The sequence below is a fragment of the Marmota marmota genome, unplaced genomic scaffold, assembly GCF_001458135.2.
Source record: "Marmota marmota marmota unplaced genomic scaffold, marMar, whole genome shotgun sequence".
NCBI classification, from domain to species: domain Eukaryota; kingdom Metazoa; phylum Chordata; class Mammalia; order Rodentia; family Sciuridae; genus Marmota; species Marmota marmota.
In genome coordinates, this window is record NW_025999977.1 from 37,022,257 (window position 1) to 37,040,439 (window position 18,183).

Genomic DNA, 18,183 nt, shown 5'->3' on the forward strand with positions numbered 1-18,183 from the left:
GGACGAGACGCCGACCACTCTACGAGTGGACGAGCGAGGCTCGAGGCTCGCGCAGCGCGGAGACAGTTGCGAGGACTCCAACAGACAGAGCAGCAGCGCTGCGGCCCCCCAGCCCGTTTTGTTTTATATTTTGAGACAGGGTCTCACTAATTTGCTTAGGGCCTTGCTAAATTGCTGAGGCCAGCCTCAAACTTACAATCCTCAGCCTCCCAAGTTGCTGAGATTACAGGTGTGTACCAGCCTGTCTAGGACTAGTTATATTTTACTAAACCCTCCGACGACCCCGGCAAGTGCCTAGAATGCCTAAGGACAAAAAATAATTATTGAATGAGTGAATAGATGCTAGGACTGTAGTGCCCAAATATCTGAGGTCCTTTATTGCTGGAATACTCTTCCAGAGTGTTCTTCTCTCTCTACTTTCCGGAATATTGTCCCTTGTGGCCTTTTACAAAATGCCTTCTTGTCCTACTGTATCAACAAAATGAGTACACCCAGCATCCCAGCAGCTTTCTTATTAACCACTTATTGAGTGGACCCTCTTCCTCTCCCTGGTTTTGTCAACCTTTAGGCAGTATTTCCCCAGTTAAGCCCATTTATGCTTCTATTTCCTCCCTGATTCTGGGACATCATTCTCCTAAAGAGCTCATTCTCAATTTCTTCACTTGTCCCCTTCTATGGGACTCTCTTCAGTGTGGCTTAGCCATCCTCTCCATTGAGTGGTCTCATGCATTCCCAAGGCTTCAATGTAAATATCTACATTGAAGATTCTCCAATCACCAGCCCCAGCCCAGGCCTATCTATGAATTCTGAGCTGACATACTATGAACTTACTCCCTGTCCCTTAGGCACCTCAAATTCACCTGTAGACTTTGCCTTTCATTCTGCTTCCTCTGTATCCCTTATGGTTAAGAATAGTGTAATTGTTATATTGTGTTCATGTACGAGTAGATAACAACAAATCCCATCATTATATACAACTATAATGCACCAATAAAAAATGTTGGAAGAAGAAATAAAGAAAATATGCACATGTGCACGCGCGCGCGCACACACACACCCAAACACACACGGGTCCCCAGAGAATTCCTTTCCTCTTCCTTGGTGTGAGGAAAGCCCACAAGAGGCACCATTTATAAGGAGCAACCCCCACTAGACACTGAATCCACTTGTCCTTGATCTTGGACTTCTCAACCTTGACAACTGTGAGAAATAATTTTGTTGTTGTTGTTTCAAAAATTGGGGGGGGAAAAAAGAATGGTGTAAACATTTCCCAAGTTACTTGATGTGCAGATGGTTTCATCCCTAACTCTTGCCCACTGCCCATGTCACCAAGTCTTGCTCTTGCCTCTGAAATGCCCTTCAGATTTCTCTGCTTGCCTCCATTCCACTGATGTGGTACTACACCAATCTCATCATCTTTTCTCTTAGATTACAGTAATAACATTCTAATTGCTTTCTCAGCAACCAGTCTCTTTCTAATGTGTTCTTCACTTGGCTTTAGTTCTTGTTTTAGCTCTAAAATATAAATCTGGTAATGTTTTCCCACTTTGAAAAAAAAAATTGTCAACTCCAGTTACCTAAAGAACAAAACATAGAGGCCTTAGCACCACATGAGAGACCCTCCACAGTGTGTTGAGTTTGTATCTTTTCCAGTTCAGGTCTGGTTTCTCCCCACCCTACACCACATGCTGCAGAGACATAGGCTTCTGCATTTCCTAAGACCACCTTGTGCATAGTTGCGTGTAACTGTTTCATACCTATTCCTATCTGTTTGCTGCAAACCCCATGAAATCTGAGACTCTGTCTTATTGACTGCTGTACACACAGGGCCCCACATGTCTGCACAGAGCAGGTGAAAGGGTCCCTTTCCATCCTTTTTTTGCCTCAGCTGGTTCCTTTACCTGAGGTGCTCTGACCCTAGTTTCTGGGTCTACTTGCCCTTCAAGCCCTAGTTCAAATATCAATGCTCCATGAAGGCTGACCTAAATACACCTGCCCCAACTCAAGATAAGTGGCTTTCCTTCCTCTGTAGACCTAAAACATTTTCCTCAAAAATGCCAGTTTAGCATTTACCTCCCTGTATGACGATTTTTGGATTAGGTACTTCACTAGAGTTGAACTCTTAGGAAGGAAGAAATTGTGTCTTACTCATGCATAGTTTCAACACTGAACTTCCTGGGAAATCAGTAGGTTCTCAATAAATACTTGAGCTGGAAGAAAGTGGAGTCAGATGTCTACCCTTGAGGACATGCAGCCAGTTCACAGACAAGAGCCTCTTCAACTCACCTTTGAATTGAATCACAGAACTGTGGAGCATCAGAACTACAAAGGGAAACTGGAACACAGCAGTTGAAGGAACTTGTCCAGGCCACACAGTCAGGCTGTGAACCAAGGCTAGGGGAGTTCAGCTGACCCCTTGAGCCCCGTGCCTTTTCCACCTGACTCTCTCTCCAGGTGCAGTCATCTCCCACCAGGAAGACCAAGAGTCAGGTCATAGAGGGAAATCCATGGGTCAAGCAGTAAGGAACACGATTAAGTGTGTGTGTGTGTGTGTGCAGGAGTTTTCTTCCTCTTTTCTAATTCTATAACCCCCTGTGTGGCAGCACTAAGATCCTGGCAGTGAACAGATAAGTCTGTGACCTTGAAAAAAACCTATGAGAAGAAAACTCACTGCTTCTGGCTCTTCCCAAATCATTCACCTTCTAGAAAATGCTCAATGTCTACCCAAGCTTGGCTATGGCATACTCAACCACAGCAGGGTCCTAGGTAAGCCTCGAAATGTCACTGTTGCCAAGAACCCAGATCTTGAGGCAAGACGGGAAATGATGAGCTTGTGTCTCAGTCTCTCTCCATCTCCTTGGGAGACAACAACCTAAGACAGCCACTGGCTGCTGTCTTGCCCCAGCCTCTGTGGCCTAGATAAGGAGCAAAGAATAGCTCAAAGGAATGTCTAGTTTCAGTCATTCTCCAATATCAAATTTAAAAAAAAAAAAACAGCTTTACCCTCAATAGACATGGTTTTATTGCAATTGCTTGGAATTTGAATAGCTTGCCATAACATCCCCATAAATTGGACTTCTTTAGATATATTAAGCTATTTATTGAATGGTGGGTAATAAACATTCAGGATTAAGAGCTCTGCAACTGCTCTGCGCCAGTTACATATAGAGTTGCTAAACTCCCATAAAATAATTATGAATCAGTTACCATGCTGACAAACCGTAATTGTCAAAAGTTCAATGCAAACTCAGGGCCTTATTTAAAAGTTTGTTCTCGTTTGCGGCGTCGAGTCTCGTCTTCGTCTACTGGTTCTCCCTTCAACTTTCTCCCCATCCTCTCTGTTCTTTTCTTCTATCTAACCATTTATTTCATTTTAATACCTAACGGTAGCGTGGAATGAAGGGGCAGTGATATGGGGTCAGATACATCTGAGTGCTGACAGGTCTCTGCCAGCACTGGGACATGGGCCAAAGAACTCCTCTGGGTCATTGTCTCCTTAGCTGTGAACGTGGAGGCTGATGTCCAGCATACAGGACTCAGAGGCTTTGATAACTTCTGGGTCCCTTCTCCTGCATCCTGAACCTGACTGAGGACGCATTCTACAATTCAGCTGACCCATGGCTCTTCCCTAAGGTTCTTACCAAAGAGCTCAGCCTGGCTGTCCAAGCTTTCCATGATTGGGCCCAACCCCTTCCAACTATATCACCAACCATATCATATTGTCTGGTGCCGTAGAGTAAACAGGATTTTAAGTCAAATCAAGTGAAAATATTTTTTAAAGGTGGTAAAATATACTATTAAAATTACTATTGTAACCCTCAATTAAGTGTCCATACAGTTCAGTGGACAGGGACAGTCACATGGTTGTACAATCATGGCCAAAATTCATCCCTGAATCCTTTTCATCCAGTAAGACTGAAACCAAATGCCTAGTAAGTATAAACTCCCCTCCCTTTCCTACCACTTGTCAATCACCATTCCACTTTCTGTCATTTTGAATACCCTAGGTGTCTCAGGTAAGTGGAATTGCATAGAATTTGCCTTTCTGTGACTTGTTTATTTCAGCTAAATAATGTCTTCAAGTTTCATCCATGTTAGAACATTCTACTATCTATACATCGTGTTTTGTTTATCCATTCATCCATAGGTGGACGTTTGAGTTTCCACACTGGCTATCATGAACAACGCTGCTATGAACATGTATGTACTCACATCTTTGAATCCCTGCTTTTAATCCTTTTGGGTATACACCCAGAAATGGAATGGCTGGGTCATCTGATAATCCTTTATTTAATGTTGGTGGAAATACCATTCTGTTTTCCATAAATCTGTTTAAAAAACAAAAATACAATCAGGTAAACCCATGCATGTAATGTGATATAAAGAAAGAAGATTGGCCAGAATTATTTCAAAATGTAAACACTGGCCCTGTGAGTGGTGGTATTATGAGTAACTTATTTTCTTCTACAGATTTTTCTGTATTTTTTTCAAACTGTCCATAAAGCATGTATATTACCCTTTAAAATTAAAATTAAAGAAAAAATTTCCACTATGGAAAGTTATAGAATACCATGCTAAGCAAAATAAGCCAATCCCCCAAAACCAAAGGCCAAATGTTCTCTCTGATAAGTGAATGCTGATCCATAACAGGGATGGGGAAGCCATGGGGGAAAATGGAGAAACTTTGGGTAAAGAGGAGGGAGGGGAGGAAGGCTGCATGGAGGAAGGAAAGATGGTAGAATGAGATGGACATCATTACCCTAGGAACATGTATGAGTGAACATATGGTGTGACTATACATTGTGTATAACCATAGAAATGTAAAGCTGTGCAAATCAACATGCATTCTGATGTCATATATACCTAATTAAAATTAATTAATTAATTTTTAAAAAGAATATAAAGTCAACCAAATATCTGCAATTTTTTTTTAATTTGGGTTTTTAGAACTCAAAGACTCTGCCCAACCACTTCCAACTGTATCACCAACCATATACATATATATGAGACAATACAATAGGTAATGAAAATTTAAAAACAAATGGGGGAAAATAACTTATCACCCTGATGTCTATGAAAAAAAAAAAGTTTGTTCTGCAAGTCCTAGCTGATTGTTTCTTTTCTTTTCTTGCCTTTCTGTGACTTGCATCATGCCTTCAAGGTTCATCTATGTTCTTTTTTCCATCCAAGGTTCTTTTTTCCTTTTGCATAACTGTATGTGCATCTACCTAATGCTGACAAACTAAGTGTATCTGCCATACTTCAGTCTTAATAAAATTAATTGTAATGGTTTCATTTCATTCTTCTGAGAGCTCATCGTATGCTTTACCTACCTTCAGACACTATTTGATTTGGGAAAATTAATTTCTTACCCCTTATCCATGGACCTTCAGACTTTCTAAAAAGTGCTCCCCTTTCCTTCCCTGACAAACCATGTCTCTCTCTTCTTCTGGAATCACCGATTTTGTGTTTTTTTGACTCCTCGTGGAAGCTTCCCCTGACTGATCCCACTTGACCTATCTCATCTAAACTCTTTCCAATCCAGTTATTATACATCAATATGCATACAATCAGAGAACCTATATGCAGAGAAAAACAAATTCCAGGATAAATTTTACAAATAGTGCTGAGTCTACGTCCCTGAAATGCAACTTCCCTTTAAATTAGTGCTCTCCAAAACCAAGTTATCATTGATAGACTCCATTTCAGGAATTATTCATGCAGACAACCTCCAAACACCCAGTATCAACACACACACACACACACACACACACAAAAATAGTAAAACACTTGGAAGGGGACAGCACTGCATATTAACCAGGATTGAATCTTATTATCTGCATATTATTATCCCTAGGACCAACTAGATTAAGAAACATTTTAAAAGAAGTTTCAGAAATGGAACATTGCCCACTGGGAAATCTGAACATTATATCTCCATTGTAACATAATAGACCAATTTGCAGGCTGCATCCAAATTCAGTCTATCTTACAAAATCTTTTCAAATTAAATAGTTTTCTTCCAAAGAGTTTATGTGAATAGATCACAGGTTTTGGGGGTCATCAGTTTAGACTCAGTCCTTAAAAATAAGAAATACATCAATAAAAAACTTTGACATCAAATCTTCTAGAATCTTCACTCTCACCTAAGATTGTGAAACCAAGAGAAAGTACCCTCTGTCCCATAGTCCATATCCAATTTTATCTCAGGAACAATAAGGAAAAATAGCAGCTTTAAATGCTGCTAATCCTTGAAGGGCCCCCTGCAATCGATATAGTGATCCCAGTTAAGAGCATTAAACTATATGGAGGTAAATCAAGGGTTCTCAGGAATAGGAAGGGCTTGCTTTTAAGATGCAGGCTATTTGCATTCTAAGGTTAGTCCTGCAATAGACTTGCAATTCACATTAGATAGTGAATTCTTCAGAACAAGTTTTATTTATTTATAGTTGTTTATATGGTTTTGTAACTTGGAAAAAATAAAATGTTATATTTAGTAACCATCAATGGAGGAGGGAAGGAACAGGGTGGAGAACAGAGGTTCCCGGTTTCAGTTTGGGATGACATGTACCAGATGGCGACAGGCCTAGGCAGCAAAAGCTCTGCTGAGGGTTCTGAACTCTGAAGACCAGAGTTTGAACTAATGGACCCTGGAGTCCAGATGTTTCTGAGCTTTAACTCTTGATTTCCTTCATATTTCTCTTAGGCACTTCAAGAGCTGCATATTTAGAATAGGAGAAAAGCAAGGAGAAAACAACTTATTTGGAAGCCCAAATACCAAAGATTTAAAATTCAAACAGAGCGGCTATGTTTTTATTATTGTGGTCACATATATGTAACACGAACTTTACTGCTCTAGGTATCTCATTTAAGTGAAATTATACAGTATCTGTTCTTTTTGTGACTGACCTATTTCACTCAGCAAGACCCAAAGTTCACCCATGTTGTAGCAACAGTCAGAATCTCCTTTCTGAGGCTGAGTAATATTCCATCTCATTGATAGACTACATTTTGCTTACCTATTCACCCATCAATAGCTACCAGAATTGCTTCCAGCTTTATCATATTGTGAATAATACTGCTATTAATATAGGCTCAATATCTATTTGAGTCTCTGCTTTTAATTCTTTGGGGCATATACCTAGAAGTGAAATTGCTAGGTTGTATGGTATTTCTATCATTATTCTTTTAAGGAACTGCCATGGAGTTTCCAATACTGGCTGTACCATCTTTCATGGGGTTAGCAGTGCACAAATGTTCCAATTCCTCCAGATCCCCACAACACTTGTTATTTTCTGGTGTATGTGTGTGTGTGTGTGTGTGTGTGTGTGTGTGTGTGAGAGAGAGAGAGAGAGAGAGAGAGAGAGAAAGAGAGGTTCAGGTAACAGTTATCTTAATCAGAGTGAGGTGGTATCTCATTGTAATTTTGGTTGCATTTCTCTAAAGACTCATGACATTGAGCATNGTTAATTTTTTTCCACCGTGGTGATATAAAACTGTGCTAGCTAAATCACTGTGCTTGGCAATATGTCGACAGATTACGATTTCAGACCACTTTTCTGGAGACGTAGTGTCTGCTGGCAAGGCAGTCTCTATTCCAGGGTCCCTTTGCTGTTGTGTGGGCTACAGATGCAACAGGAGGCTCAGGAAGGAAAGGAGAAAAAGCAGAGATGGCCAGGACCCCTCTTGCTGAGACCTGACGGGACCAGATAGTGTCTGACAGCAGGACACCTCTAACCTCCAATTCTCACTAATAAAAAGAACTGAAGAGTTGAACTGAAGGGATTCAAGAAAAAAACAACTGAAATGGGGAGAGGAACTATATTCCTTGCACTACACCTGCTTTCCTGAAGCTTCTCTCCTGTCTCTCACGCTGCCCTATCCTGTCACTGAGTTCAGCTGATCCAGATTGATTCTGTAGGTAATGGCAGTTGGGAGCTTTTTCAAATCTCTGAATGACACCTGTCTTTGAAATTCAAGAAGGAACGAAAAAAACGATTCAATCTTGATTTTATGTCACTACCCTGGCCTGAGTTCTTCTCTCCTGGTTGAGAAACAGCCTCTTTCGGTGGAGCCAGGACAGCCTGGCTCTGTCCAAGTTGTCCCAAACGATCATGTTTGCTTCCTCAGGTCCTTGGGTAGCAACCAGCTTTTCAACTATCTTCCTAATGGGCTGGGGATGTGGCTCAAGCGGTAGCGCGCTCGCCTGGCATGCGTGCGGCCCGGGTTCGATCCTCAGCACCACATACCAACAAAGATGTTGTGTCCGCCGAGAACTAAAAATAAATAAATAAATAAATAAATATTAAAAAAAAAATTAAAAAAAAAAAACTATCTTCCTAATGATCTAATTCATCTATGAAGTTTCCAATCTCATTTATTAAACAACATGAAGTACAAGGTTGTCAGAGATCACTGAATTCATAGATTTGCTTTCTCCAATAGAGCCAATGTTATAAATTCTCCCTCTGACAAATCTTTTATATGAATTTCAGAGGGTGACTGTAAGAAGGTACCACAAACTGAGTGACTTAAACAACATAAGATCATTGTCTCACCCTGATGGAACTTAGCAGTCTGAGATCTAAGTATTGGCAGGGCCATGCTCCCTCTGAAGGTTGTAGGGAAGGCATTCTAGGCTTCTCTCCTAGCTTCTGATAAGAAGTTTGCGGCAACTTTAACTTCAGTCTTCACATAACATTTGCCTGTGTGCAAGCTTGTGTCTGTGTGTAAAATGGATGACCCCAAAGCCACCGATGTACTGGATTATCCTGATGACCTCACTTTAACTTGGTTAGCTCTTTAAAGACCCTTATTCCAAATAAGTTCACCTGTGGAGGTACTAGGGGTTGGGGCTCCCACATACTTGATTTTGGTGGAGGAGGAGAAGGGAGCACAGTTCAACCCATAATATATACCGATAGCTTGGAGTTGCAGAATCTCCCATCTGGATTCACCCAGGTCAAATCCAAGCTTATTATTAGCCTCTCTGGGCTTCAGGTCTCACCCTGTAAAATGAAGGAGAGGACAAGATGATGTGAAGACTGTCTTCTGTCTCTAAAATCTCTCAAGTTTAAAATTGCTCTTCTCCTTCATCAAGACTTCCTGTCTCTTTACTAAGGATTCTCTCAGTAATGGATAAAACATTTGAAAAACACTTGAAACTAGTGACATGGAGCATGTCCCCAAAGGGCCCAAGACAAGGTTCATGGAACTGAAAGGGCAGGCAATAATCATAGGAGGGATGATCTGAAGACAGACAGGACTCATCAGTACCCAACAAACCCTCTCCATCACCACGATGAGCCTCTGGGTGCCCCTCTGAGCTATTGACCGCCCCCAACTCCTAAGACACGGCAGGCCAGCCTCCTCAATCCTTCAACCTCAGCCCTGGCACCTGAGTGCAGTCTCCCCTCTTTATCTCACCAGGAAATCTGCTCAGGCAGAAAAAGCAAATGTCCCTGATGATAAAATTATCCTGAAATCCACCCCACTCAGCGGGTGGCCTTCAACTGACAATGCAGCTCTTGGAAAACACTGGCAATGGTGATTAGCACAAGGGTATGTTTTGCTTACATCTGTACACAGAAGCATTTTAAGTGGGGAGGACATCCAGCTTCACATCCCCCAACCCTGAAGGCCACTGCCATCTGCAGGAGAAACTGGCAGGAGGAAGTGGCATGTGTTCCTCCCTGATGTGCCTCTGGATGTGGAATAATAGAGAACCATAGAAATGGGTAAAGAAGGCATGAAAAAAAAAATCAGCTACACTCTTACTACACAGAGGCAATTATTGTGACATCTTGGCATTTTTTGCTTCCAGAGATTTTCTAAACATTATATAACATAGTTGAGATCATATTGAGTATATTATTTTGAGAACCCAATTTTTTTTTGGCACTTGATATGCTCACAGCATTTTGCCAAGGCTGGTTGTTAATCAGTCTCCTAAATGATATTATATATGAGAGACTGACAACCTGTAGTTGGCCTCCATATTGACTTTGGGATTTATTCAGGTTGGGGAGGGTGGTGGGTGGGTGGTAGGGAGGTCTTGTTTGCCATTACATCATTTTCCTCAAATTGCAAATCTTCCTGCCACCTAAAGGGAAATTGGTCTGGGCAATTCTTTATAGTTCAGCAACAGAAGTAGAAATCTGGCTGGGCATGGTGGCGCACATCTGTAATCTCAGAGACTTGGGAGGCTGAGGCAGGAAGGAGGACGGAAAGTTCAAGGCTAGGCTTGGCAACTTATCAAGACCCTCAGCAACTTAGCAAGACCCTGTCTCAAAATAAAATGAAAAAAGGACTGGTGATATAGCTCAGTGATAGAGTGCCCTGGGTTCAATTTTTACTTTCTTCCAGGGAGAAAGTAGAAACCTGAGAAAAAACCTTAGACTCTTGTCCAAGAACAAACACGCACAACATTCTCTCAGCTTCTTGGCCACCAGGACAATTGGCAGGAATTGAAGATAAGTGGCTTAGTCCTGTCCAAGTATCCTGCAGGATCAGACAGGAAGAGAGTGCCCCAAGGGAACAAAACCCACCTAGGGGGCACCCCAGTGCCTGAGATGCTGCCTACACCAGCATATTTAATCCTCAGAGACTCTGCAAGGTACCCATTCATGACCCTATTTTAAGGATAACTTAACCTTGGAGATTTTAGGTGAATTGTCTAAGATGTTCAATTCAGGAAGTAGCCAAGCTAGGATTTCAATCCAAATCCAAAAGTTTTTCCACTGTACCCAAATTGCCTCTCAAGGTCACCAAAAAGCCTCCCTTCCTCAGGGCAGCTAATTAGACATTCATTTATACTGGCAACTTGTCTCAAAGAATAAAGAGACCAGGACCTGGGTGGTGTGGTGGATGATGGGGTGTGACAGGTACATCCCCGTTCAGGACTGAGGTGTGTTGACAACTGATGGCTTCCCATGACGTCCCTCTGCAGACATCGCCCTTGATTACCCTTCACTGAAGAGAACTACCTTATCTAAGGTCAAGCCCCCTCCCTTAGGCAGTCAGCCTCAGTTACCAGTCCAGGTGGGGGATTTAGCAGCCCTTCCCTCTGGCCTCAGAATGGGATGATTTCAAGGACCCTTCCAGACCCTAAAGCTGCAATGGACTCAGTCATTGCTTCTACCCAGTCCCTCAGTCTGTCTGTCTGCCTTCCTTCCTGCACAGGAGCTGCTCCCAACAAAGCTTCCCAGTAAATCCTCTGCATGCGAACCTCCTGCTCAGTGTTTGTTTCCAGGGACTTGACTAAGACCATGAGACCACTAGGCATCTACATGCCAAACTAGGGGCCATAGAAATGCACATCTTCCCTCAGGGACCCTGTAAATGCACATCTTCCCCAGGACTCACAGCTCCAGGGAAGCGGGGAGAAGAGAGATCTTGAGGCTTTGAGGAAGAGCAGGCCTCCATGGGGTGGCTGAGTGCTTTTGGGCAGCTAGAGGGTGTGGTTCTGTAACAGTGGTCCACTTTACCTTTTGAATATAGCCCTCCTTGCTCTGAGGCTTATTTTTAAAGGACATGTTCCTTCCTCTCCCCTCTCCCCCTCCCTAACAAGATTAGGGAGACAATGTTATCTTCTCTTCCCCTAGTTAATTGTCCTTGAACACATCCACCACAGGAAGGAGATATCTGCCAGAGAATCTAAGAAGTGAATTTGGACACACTTGTGGGGACACCTGGGGCCCCCAGTCAGGGCACACCTGGAATGGAGACTTTGAGGAGCTCCTTTAAAAGCCCTCTCTCCTCCCTGATGGGCAGAATCACAGTCTCTGGGACAGGAGTCCCCTGGGTTTCTCCTTTGCTGGCAAAGCAAAAAAACTTCTTTTTCCTTTTTCTCAAAACCGTGTTCTCATTATTAAATTGGCACGAATTGGCATCAGGGACAAGGACCAAGCTTTCGGTAACAAAATTAGCACCCAGATGGGACCTGAGAGCAGCTCCACTGGGCTTTCTTGGGCAGGCCGGGCAAGTGTGGAAGGCAACCACACTTCCACGCTCAGGATGTAAGGGCAACTTCTTGAGAGCTGACTGCTGGAAAGTCAGGAGATGGCCGAGTGTGCCTTGGGTTGAACCAGAGGAGCTATTCCCATGAGTAAAGGAAGGGACTGAGGACTGTCGCAGCAGCTGCAGAAGCCCCTTTTGCTTAGGGGAACTCTCCTGCCTTCCTTCCCTGAACTATATGGATTGGTCCATCTTGGTCTACTTTGAGAAAAAGGAAACTGAATACACTAAAATTGGGACACCTTGGCCATTCAGTAAGCCAAGACTCTTGATTCCACATGTCTGATTCCCCTTTTGGGATATCTGTGGTGTCTGTGGTGTAGAAGTCATGGTTAAGTGGGAGTTGGGAGCTTCGGGGGATTTTCCCCTATCTGGTCTGTTTTAAAGGTTCCCATCTGTTGGACATGGTTGGGGATCCTCTCAGTCTGTCTTTCTGATTTTTGTTTGTATCTGTTTCTGGCCCTTTAAGACATGGGCAATACTGTGTTGAGTCTATAGTTTGTTTTCTTGGGAAAGATCTTGGCCCAATGGGTCACCTATAGGTATAAACCTATCTAAGAAAAATATGATGTTTTACTGTAACAACCTCGTCTTTGAATGGTTTTCTGAATTATTGTACAATCTTGCAGTTGGGATTTGGTCTGTCAGAGATCGAATAAGTGAAAGATTCTGAATGTACAGGAACATATGCAATTACATAATAAGGAGTCTAAACAGTCAAAATACCAATTTGGATGCAAAAAGGTGCTGCCTCTAATGTGTGAGCATAGCAGGTCACAAAAAGAAGATTTTAAATTTTTATTTATTTATTTTTTTATTCCTTTCAACCCGGTGCTGACAGTCTAAGCACTGCTTCTCATCCTGGCCCCATGCAACTGCAAATCATCCTGCTGTGGGTCAGGGACACCAGTCCTGGGATAAGGGGGGAAAAATCCCAGGGAAACTGCCTGGTCTATAGAGAAATGGGTAAAGAGGACCTGGCCTCTACCCTGCTTTCCAGACATTCTTTGCCCATGGGAATAAAATCAGAGTTTGAGAACAAGGCTCAGTTTGCCACTTCTGCAGACAAATGAAATCTATGTGGGCTGTAGGCCTCACTGGTTTCTTTCTGGGTTCTTATCTCATGGATTCAAAGAATGAAATCCACCAAAGGTGGAAGAGGACAAAAATAAAATAAATACATTAGTTTTAAATGAGAAACAAAAATAGACGGAACTCCCCATGATGTGAGGGGGAAACCAGCAGAAAGCTTTTCCACTTGAGTACACTAGTCTGGAGACGTAATGCTTCTGGGTAAAGGCATTGGTCAGAGTCCATGCTGAACAGACCCAATAGTGTTGGGGGTGATCGTTGGAATCTATGCTATACAGATGTTGGGAAGGCACCTAGGCTAGTGATTTGACCTATGACTTTCTATTTAACTGTGTGCTTTTATTAGTCCTTAAGTCTCTGTTTTTTGTAACCTCCATTTGGATCCACCCCCACTTCCATTCTCCCTGCCCCTCTGAGACAAAGCAGTGAACTGGAAGCTTCACCTCACAGGGTTGCCTTTACATTGGAACCAAGCCTTATCTGGGGCCATTTCACTCCTTGTCTGATGATTAACTAGCCTATCTTAATGGAGGTGGAATATGAAAGCTGCTAGTCACAAGGAACGGGGCAATGAGTCCCAGGACTATTAAGTTATAACCCTGGGACAAAATAATTTCCCCCTTTAAGATCTGACAGGAAGCCCCAATTGGCTAGGGGACACTTCCGGGTGCAGCCCTTCCTGTTGCCCACAGAGCTAAAATACAAGGGCCTACTCAATCCCCATCTATGCAAGTGTCTGTGTCTTGGCCCTGATGATTTCTGCAGACAGAGGTCCCTAACAATCTCTGTATGGTCAATGTGACCTTCATTAGACAGTGTGCCCTAAATATAAAGATATATAAAGAGAATCTCTGGGTACAACTGACAGTGGGGAACTCATTTAAAGTTGATGACATTATGATGATGATAAAGGAGACTGGTCAAATAACAATGCCCTGTGCTCAAACCCCTTGAGTGCAAACTGGAAGGAAAAAAGATTAAGGCACAAGTTTTTAAATATGGCAGACTGTTGATTCCTTCTCCTGGGACAAAATTGGTTGTGTAAATTAAATGTACAGATAACATTCTCACCCTAAAAGCAACAACTTCATTTGAAGTGCCTTCCAGGGGAAGACAGAGGTCTCCTAGGAGTGAGTAAGACCTTTTAGGCCAAAGGGACCCTGAGTAAGGTGACCAATGTCATCCTAACCAAGATTTGTTTTAGGAGGAACTAACTTGTCCTGTTATGCCAGATTCCTGGGGCCCCAGTAGACCTCCAGGAGCCGAATCCGATGCAATCCCACAAGAGTCTTTATTGCAAACTCGAGCCTGGACTCATAACTGTTCCCGACACAATGGTCCCAGGGAGTGAGTCCCGGTCCTTTGTTCAGTGAGATTTTATAGGTTTTGGGGGGATACTCTATGCGTCACAACATCACACAGCAAATCATTCCAAACCGCGGGAAAATCAAACAACAACTCTTAACATTGATTAGCACATTCAATGGCGGGAACAAGTTGGGTAGGGGTGATTGGCTAGTACAAGAAGGGGGTTCCTTTGAACTGATTGGTTTATGCGACGAGGGGTGTACATGCTAAACTACATGGTTTCCCAACATGTTATCAACCACCATAAACTACTGGGGGGTCATCTGGCATCCCAGGTATTTTCCCTGTCTCATGCTGATTGGTGGTTGCTAGGGGAGTTGGTTGCTATGAATCCTCACCTAGCCTAACTGAGTCAGGGACACCTGGGGCCACAGATCTCTCCTGTTATTTGCAGACAAACAACTCAGCAGGGTGGGTTTTTCCAAGGACAAGGGTCACACCCCCTTCCTTGGACAGGCTTTGCTCTGAGGTAGAGGCTGTTTTCTCAAAAATGAAGTCACAGGGCTTGGGATGTGGCTCAAGAGATAGCATGCTCGCCTGGCATGTGTGCGGCCTGGGTTCGATCCTCAGCACCACATACAAATAAAGATGTTGTGTCCGCCAAAAACTAAAAAATAAATATTAAAATTCTCTCTCTCTCTCTCTTTAAAAAAAAAAAAAATCGAGTCACATTAGTTTCTCAGTCCCAGGGAAGAAAAATAGCCCCTTAAGAAAGAGGCATTAATGGGGATTAATTCTCTTCTAGACGGTTGTTTAAAATGTGAATTGAGTCAGCTTTGCCAGATATCTTGTTGTGCCTGTCTAAAAAAAAAAAACAAAAACACTCACACGAATGAGTCCTAATTTGTGCAAGACTTGAGAGCTATAAAATATTTATGAAAGGGTGATGTCCATTACTTTTAGGATTTTTCTTTGTCAGAGAAACAGATGAGTTAAAAATTTTGACCCAGTTTGATTTTCAAGAACAACCTAAATATATGTGACTAGAGATACGTATACATCTAAAATTTAAAATGTTTTTCTGAGCTTTATCTAAATGTTCTGCAAAATTTTATAAAATGAAAGTTCATATAGATTTAACCAATAAGTGCTATCATTCATTATCAAATTGGCATGAGTTGGCATCGGGAACAAGGACCGAGCATTCAGTAACAGTTCCAGCCCAGAGCTCCTGGTGAAAGCACATGAAAGAGAATACAAAAAGAAAAAGAAAATGGAGGCCGACCTCACAGACCAGCGATGCTTTATTCAGCACTGAAGGGGCACAAGAGCCAGGTCATGGGAGGAGTTACTTTCGGTGGGCCTTTTTGGCTGACAAGGCCAAGTCATGGAAGGAGTTTTGGTGGTGGGATCATTTAGGGCAGGGCGGGGCAGGGCATGTAGGGCAACAGTAAGGGAAGTTCCTTGGGGTCTATTCCATATCCTTCACCTGGTGTCCCCAACCATCAAAGTTAAGAGAGAAGGGACCCAGGAGACAAAAAAAAAAAAAAAATTGACACTAAAAGTAGTGATTCTCAGTTTGAGCTCCACATTAGAATTAGCCCATAATGCCTGGAGTAACCTCACTCAACTCTCAAGATTCTAATGACTGCTCAGGGGAAGGGCCCTTAAAACAAACAAACAAACATTTCTAGGTAACTGTAATGTACAGTCAGTATTAGGAGTCCTTTACCTGCACAGATGAGCAGTCAGAGAAAGCGAATATTGTCTCTTAAAATCTACTCCACAAGTTTGCTCTGACCCCTGGTGGTCAGACCCTGAATACCACAGAAGATCTCTTCCTGGGTGCAAGGGCCAGCACTACAGAAGGGAGCCCTCTCTCCTGACCTGTGCATGTGATGATCAGTGAACCAGTGAACAGTGAACCAGCCACAACCAGGGTGAGTCCAGGTATCCCCTGGGATGCTTATTAAACCTGTGGAGTCCCTGGCTCCAACCCCAAATTACTAAGTCAGAATCTCTAGGATGAGGCCTGGGAATGCACATTGTTTCACAAATTCCCCAGGTGAATCCCCTGCACCTGTGTTTGAGAACTGCTGCTGAGAGCTCTCTGCAGGGCACCTTTCTCCTAGGCAACCCCTCCACTCCAAGGAGCCCTCCAAAGAGCCCTCTTGCTCTTGTGTCCTTTGACAGCACACTAGCTTTCTATAGTGGGCAGTACAGGTTCCTGGATGGACCAATCAGCTTGTCCATGAGGATCTGAGAATCAGCAAATTCCTTCTAGTTTTTTTTCCCCCTTTTCGCAGGTATGATAAACATTGCTTGTGAATTGTCCCAAATATATATTTTTTTCCTGGTCATTGTACAACTGAATTGAAAGTTTTGTATAATAAAAGGTTAACATAATGAGCTGAAAAAGAAATGAATAAAGCTTGATTGTTCTTTTCAGGGGCAGCTGTTTGCAGTTGAGCACACTGTACTTATCTTCCTGTTTGGTTCATTGTCTAATGATTGTCCTCTCAAGATGTAAGTACGGCCCTAATGCTGATAAAAATAGATATTAATAGACTTGCACACACCTCCCCAGAGGCACTGGCTTATAAGGAGGCACAAATATTCCTCTGACCACTCGAGCTGGCTTTGTGTAATCACAGCGGGCGCACCCCAGCTAGCTTGCAGCCCATCCACCTGAGGCCTGTCCCGATATGGCTCTTATGCGGTGATCCTTGGCAGTCTTAAACTTCCTCATTTAATCCCTCAGTGAAGGCTCCAGTATCCATATTCATGAAATTATTTTGATTGTCTTTCATAGATAATGCATCAGTGGGCGGCAGACCTTCTGCTGAGTCAGGCCTCAGGGTTCCCCCTTCATCTTCTCCAAAGGCCTCTTATCTTCTGAGGATTCACCCCCAAGACTGGCTATAGATGAGACGGTCTCAACAGGACAGCCCTTTCTTTCTGTTCCTCCAAATGAGCACAGGCATCCCTTTTTGTCAGTTTTCTTGCTCTTTGTCTTGGGGAACAGAGAGGAGAACCCAGGAATGCATAGGGAGAAGCCGCACTGGCCCACCTGCATCTCCGAGATCATTTCGTTAGGGTACCCGGGGGCTCTCCTGTTGGGACTGAGAGCATCTTTTCAGGTGTCTGACTCACAAACGAAGCTGGCACTGCCACCAGGCCTTACTTGTCCATCCTGTGTCCTTGGCCTCCTGCCTCTTCTTCCCCAAAGTCCACTCATCACCGTAAGTCACTTTGACTTCAACAGGCAATTGAAACATCTCCCCACCTGTGTGCCCAAGTCCTTCCTTCGTCTTCAAGCTATTCTGCAGCAACTCTGAACACCACTGATCTGTGCCTGTCCCACCCTACCATTCATTGCCTTTTGGGAGAAGGTAGGGCTTTTCATGAGGTTGCCAAGTTAGCTAGAGGATGATAGCTGGAGTACAGCTTCCTCCAAGCTCCACCTACCCACATTCCATCTTGACTTAAGCCCTCTGACTCAAATTCCTGAGAAAAAGTTTATTAGGGGATATGGTTGAAGAAGGAAGTAGTTAGAACAATCCCAAATCCTGCTGTTCAATCAATATGCACTGGGTGTGTCCACGAAAGCCCATGTGTTGGACACTTAGTCCCCAATGCAATATATTGGGAGGTGGGGCCTGAGAAGTGGGTCTATGTCGTTATTGAGGGAGTGGGTTCCTTATTGTGAGAGTGGATTTGTTTTTAAGGTGAATTTGGCCCTCTCTTTCTCACTCTCTGGTCCTCTGC

The 18,183-nt window shown here is 43.2% G+C and overlaps 1 long non-coding RNA gene across 1 annotated transcript in view; it reads right to left on the reverse strand.

The window, feature by feature from the left end:
* Window positions 1–17,759, reverse strand: part of LOC125617215 — a 21,668-nt gene extending 3,909 nt beyond the window's left edge. Inside the window, exons 1-3 of the long non-coding RNA XR_007348134.1 lie at window positions 17,749–17,759; window positions 16,607–16,616; window positions 13,539–13,544 (exon numbers count right to left, since the gene is read on the reverse strand). This is a non-coding gene — a long non-coding RNA (uncharacterized LOC125617215). The remainder of the gene's footprint in view (window positions 1–13,538; window positions 13,545–16,606; window positions 16,617–17,748) is intronic.
* Window positions 17,760–18,183: the final 424 nt, after the last annotated feature.